A 6,323-nucleotide genomic window follows, 5' to 3' on the forward strand; every position below is an offset into this window, starting at 1 on the left:
ATAAACCACACACACACACACACACACACTCACACCAGACACCGAACATAACAAACCCTTCGGCATGAACACACATAGTAGCCTCCGTCTCTAACACACACACACACACACACACACATGCATGATGGTTATTAATAGAAGACGCCACTATGGAGGGAAGCTTGAGTTTCACTGTAGAGGCTGAAGTGTGAAACACACCCCTGTCTCTCTGGAGCGAGTGATACAGGCGGAGAGGGGCTTCCTCGGCTCAGAATAGAGCTTGTCTCAACGGTCAGCCGCTCACTAACACACTTCAGCTAGTCAGCACATACAGCAGCGGACACACACAGCCGTCTTTCTCTCGCTCTATAAATACATTTACAGTAGTGAATGCAGCATCTCACACACACACACACACACACACACACACACACACACACAGTCTGTTTTCACACATGTTGTGTCTGAATTCCTCAGTCCTTCACCTGCTGACCACACACACACACACATACACACACTCAGCAGAATCAGCCTCACATGCTCTTTAAAGGTGATGTAAACTCGACGGGAGATAAAGGTTACTCTATTGACTTTCTTAATACATGTTCCTGGTCTTATTGTGAATAATTCATCAGTGACATTATATCTTAAAAAAAAGTCACAAAGAAAAAAACTAAATCAATCTTTCCTCAAAACATAACGGTTATATTTTAGACTAAACTATTGTTCAGAAGTTTGGGGTTGGTAAGATTTTTATTGTATTTGAAAGAAGTCTCTTCTGCTCACCAAAGCTGCATTTACTTGATCAAAAATTGTGAAAAATTATTGTAATTTAAAATGACTGTTTTCTTTATGAATATATGTTCAACTGTAATTTATTTCTGTGATCAAAGCTGAATTTTCAGCATCATTACTCCAGTCTTCAGTGTCACATGATCTTCAGAAATCATTCTAATATGCTGATTTGAAACATTTCTGATCAATGTTGAAAACAGTTGTCATGCTGCCCAATATTTTTGTGGAAACCGTGATACATTTTATTTTTCAAGATTCTTTGATGAAATTGTTGAAAAAACTACATTAACAAACGCAATATGTAATTGTAGGTTGATGCATATGTTTTACGTTTGAAATTTGCATACTGAATTGTGATTGGCCTTCATTCTTGCATCTATTTAATCATTTGCAAGCAATGCAAAGTCTTCGATTTTCATGCATAGTCGACAAAAACCAAAACACTGATGTGAAGTGACACCCGTCACCTTTGACCTCCATCATGCTACACAAACACACACTCATCATCACACACTATGAAACTGTCTCATCTTCTGCTCCTCATTATTTCCAATCATGAGTGTGTCTCACAGCGCCGTGATTTCTCATAATTTAAGTCTTCCGTGGTCTCGCATCTCCTACCAAACATTAATCACATCAACAAAAGACTCTCGTCAGAGGTTTAGATTAGAGGATTCTGGGGCTATTTATAGACGCAAGGATTTTGTCACACAAAAGCCCTCCGGGACTGACACTAAATGGCCTTTGTGGAATTAAAACTGCCATGCGATGTGCATTTTTGTGAGGAAACGGTAAAGAGCAGAGGCCTTTCACAGCTCAGGAGACTTTGTGGATTTCTCATCGGATTTCATACTATTTCTGAGATGTTTCTCCTAAATTATCTCAATGAAAGACAAAAAGTTGTCATTGAGTGAGAGTATAAAGCTATAAAAATGAATGCAGGGAGCAGCTCAGATCATTTGATGAGACTTGAGGACTCAAATTTGATCTTGGCAAATTTGAAGCTCCGTTTGAGACGCTGCTGAGACGTCTCTAGAAGAGACACAGAGATGTTAACATTTACTTGATTAATACGCTCTTAAAAATAAAGGTGCTTCAAAAGGTTCTTCAAGCGATGCCATAGAAGAACCATTTTTGGTTCCACAAAGAACCATTCAGTCAAAGGTTCTTTAAAGAACCATCTCTTTCTTACCTTTTTATAATCTGAAGAACCTTCTTTTCGCAACAAAGAACCTTTTGTGAAACAGAAAGGTTCTTCAGATGTTAAAGGTTCTTTATGGAACCATTTAGACAAAAAGGTTCTTCTATGGCATCGTGAAGCACCTTTATTTTTAAGAGTGTAAGTCCCATTTTTTACATGGAAAATCCTGTTTCTCTCAGAAAAGTCCAATTGGCTTTAAACAAAAGTCTCCATTTGTTCTCCATTTAGTCTCACTGCTGTCCAGGAGAAAATGTTGAAGAGATTACAGAGCAATGATGAGCGTTTAGCTCATAGCTAAACGCTCATCATTAATCATAGCTGATTAAAATAGGAGCAGTCTGCTGTTGTAATGTTATTGGTTTTCAGTGTGGAAACGGCAGGAAAAAGAAAAGCAAAGGAAGGAAACAAGGAGGAGGTCATGATTGTTCTGATGTGTAACAGGCAGAAAAACACAGCTCATCTTTGAATGATTTGGTTTAAACCCGAACCAAGCGTTAGAATCCAGTCCAACGGCAGACTCAACTCCACTGTGAAATAAAGACGTCTCTGCTTTAGCATGTGAATGCAAACACTTCTTGCTACACAAACGCCATTCGTGCATCGTTGCATTATGAAATGTGTATGCAAGTATACTTCATGTAAGTACACTGTAAAAGATGATTTTCCATAACTACTTAACAGGACTACATTTTACAAGAAAACACTATTTCAGTCTTTCTACTTCAACATTTCACGAGCTTCCTAGGTGGAAATTGGACATGAACAGCCTCTCAAGTCATATTTACAACTGGGAAACTCTGACATAATTTTATACCCGAGTTTCTGAGTTGGACAGGCTTTGAACATGGCGGAGGAGATGAAATTACAGGTTGTGTACGTATATAAATATTGTATGTATTAAACAGCGAAAATTAGTTGATCAAAAATTTCTAAAATATCTAGATACAGCAGTGAACGTTTATATGGTTAGCAATGAATGGGACGCTAATCTCTTATTCAAAACCTGTTGGATATTGACTAAATATCTTTTGGCTTAAATAAGATTTCCACAAGAAACAGACAAGAATGAACTCATGAATGAGCCATCCTCCAAGATTCTTGTTCTTCTCGACAACAAAGCACATGAACGCGACAAACTCGTAATTACAACCAATAACACGTGAAGGCAGCATTAGTCTCCCGAGTATGAAAAAAACTAATTGTGACTTTTTATCTCACAATTCTGACTTTTCTCCTCGCAATTCACACAATTATGATTTTTCTTTTTTATTCTGAAGTCATAATTGCAAGATTTAAACTCGCAATTCTAAAATATGAACTCGCAATTCTAAGGGCAAAAAGCCAGAAAAAAAGTGTGAGATATAAACTCAGAAGTCAGAATTGACAGATACAACTTGCATTTCTGAGAAAAATGTCAGAATCGCAAGACATAAACTGATAAGCAAGATTAAAACTCAAAATTGCCAGATGTAAACTCAGAATTGTGATATAAACAGAATTGACAGAATTGTGATTATCTATTTTACTTTTTGATTCCATGCGGAAACAAGCTTCCACACCTGAGCTATAAAAGAGAAATCAATTAAAAATTCCACTAGTTTCTCTAACCCAGTTACCTGAAACCATCTAGTATAATGAAGCCCCCTCACATTCTTGCGATGCATTAGCCAAACATTCATGTCTGCATTCACACACTCACTTAAAGTGTTTCTGGGAAAAGAAAAACAAGATATAAAACTGTCTGCACTGTCACTTCTCTGTCTAAACGTGAACATTCCTGCCCTTTGGGACACAAAGCGAGCATGCTTTAGGAGACTAGAGAGAGATTTTTCTAGCTGCTGACTTCGGTCGGTGGTTTCCAGGTGCTGAGGCCCGGGTCGGGCGACATGGAGGCATGCAGTCGTTCTTGCTGCCTGACCGGACAAACACAAGAGCCACGTCAAACACAACAGATCCCTACAGTCGAGTCCCTGCCCTCCGGTTGCTGTGGGAGCATCCGGAATCCGTCCGATTGGCTACGCCGTGACTCCTGAAGCACGCTGTGCCAGGAATGACGCTCAATGCCTACACAAAAATGTTCCTGAAAACACACATGCACACACACAAAACCACCGGACCAAACTGGTGCATGCACAGCGATCCCAAAAAAAGGTTTTGCACACTTAAAAATATCTCAAAGTCATTGCATATCAAAATGAAGAGTACAAACTTAAACGTGTGTGTGTGTGTTTCCATATTTAAACTGTTTAATAAGCAGCGTGTGCTTGGATCAAGTAGCTAATGCAGGCTTTTCTTTTCATTAACGTCTCACTTGATCTCACTGAATAATCTAGAGAGAAACACTTTCATCATCCCAGAAATACGGCACAACTTCTCCTCCTGAAGCCGTAAAAACAGCTGGAAGCACTTATGATTTTCATTTCGTTAAGTGCAAATATTCAGTTTGGCCACTAGTATGAAGATCTGACCTTCAGTTTGCGTCTCTGGAGAGCAGCAGAAGTGGAGGATTTGATGAGCGATATGTTCAGAATAGCATGCTACTCATACTATTTTTGTAGCATACTGTATACAGTTTGTGAATATTATGCATGCATGGAATACTCGGATGATGTGCATTCGCCAACATGTTTAGTACATGATCACAGCATACTGTATCTCACAATGCAATGTACTTGACTTGATTTTCACATTTTAAATTGCATTAAAAATGCAAAACAACGGAAAACATCAATGCAAAATAATGGCATATTACTGTATAAGAGCTTATTATTGCATAATATGTTCTGTATCACATACTATTACAGTAAACAGCATGCTAGCAATCCATTTTGAATATAATGTTCACTTACACCACCGTTCAAAAGTTTGGGGTCAGTAAGATTATGTAATGTTTTTGAAAGAAGTCTCTTCTGCTCACCAAGGCTGCATTTATTTGATCAAAAATACATCAAATATTATTACAATTCAAAATCATTGTTTTCTATTGTAACATATTTTAAAATATAATTTATTTCTGTGATCAAAGCTGAATTTTCAGCATCATTACTCCAGTCTTCAGTGTCACATGATCTTCAGAAATCATTCTAATATGCTGATTTGCTGCTCAAGAAACATATCTGATTATCATCAATGTTGAAAACAGTTGCTTTGTATTTTGATATATTTTGTTCCAGGATTCTTTGATGAAAAGAAAGTTGAAAAGAACAGCATTTATTTGAAATAGAAATCTTTTGTAACATTATAAAAGTCTTTACTGTCATTTTTTATGCATCCTTGCTGAATAGAAGTATTAATTTCTGACCCCACACATTTGAACATTATTATATTTTCTTGTGTTTAATATTCAACAAATAGACTTTTGACATGATAACATAGTGTGAAAATTATATATGCAGTATGAAATTAAATATGAAACATTCTTATTGGCTGTGATTTTGACATGCAAGCAGCATTTACATTTTTTTAGTGAGGAGCAAAAACATGACTTGACACTGGAAACATGTCGTGTCACGTCTGGTTTGGACACAGTGTTAACTTGTGGACTCAGAAGCATTCTGTTAACTTTCGTCTTTAAATCAGGCTGGATGACGCATTTATGTGAGAGACTGCAGAAGTTTCACAATGATTCTGCACAGAAAGGATCCTTCACTGAATCTTTCTCAGCTAGACACGAACTCAAACGCACTGATTCTCCCATGAATGATACATTTTAGTCAATAAATAAGGAGCAGCTGAAGGTCACAAACCACAAACAGGAGAAGATCCACCAACTCTCAACAAGAACGACAGAAACGTGTGAGACAAAAGGTGCCAGAGAAAATAAACACAACAGGGCCGGCGCATGTGATCAGACCCCCAGCTTAAGTTCAACGTGTGTGTGTCTGAGAGATTACTCTCCACATATGATCCAGTACGAAACGAATCAAACAGGACTTAATGCCTCAGATGTAATGGCTAATGTGTGAGAGATGGAGGAGAGCAGAACGAGGCAGAAGTCGAGCGGGAACCAAACACACTCAATTACTGGATCATAGAAACTCACTAAGCAGAAGAGAGTAAATCCCTGAGATAGAAACCACTGCAAGAGTCTGAGCCGCTCGTGCGTGCGTGTGTGTGTGTGTGTGTGTGTCTGTGTGTGCGTGTGTCTAGTCTCAATTTTAAATTCTGTTAAAATCATCTGTAGATTTTCAAAAAGTGCATGATCACATTTGTAAGCATTTCAGTTTGCATTAAATAATGATTCTGTTAATCATTAGGTAATATTTAATAAGTTAATTAGTAAACATTAACAGGCACATTATTTGTGACCCTGGAGCACAAAAGCAGTGTTACGCTGGGGTATAATATT

General features: G+C 37.8%; 1 protein-coding gene across 1 annotated transcript in view; it reads right to left on the minus strand.

The window, feature by feature from the left end:
* LOC107744389 (alpha-1-syntrophin-like) overlaps positions 1-6,323 on the minus strand; it is a 17,904-nt gene that overhangs the window by 3,118 nt on the left and 8,463 nt on the right. The gene's annotated exons all lie outside the window — the stretch shown is intronic.

Source organism: Sinocyclocheilus rhinocerous, unplaced genomic scaffold (genome assembly GCF_001515625.1).
Source record: "Sinocyclocheilus rhinocerous isolate Xijiao unplaced genomic scaffold, SAMN03320098_v1.1 scaffold1488, whole genome shotgun sequence".
Lineage (NCBI taxonomy): Eukaryota > Metazoa > Chordata > Actinopteri > Cypriniformes > Cyprinidae > Sinocyclocheilus > Sinocyclocheilus rhinocerous.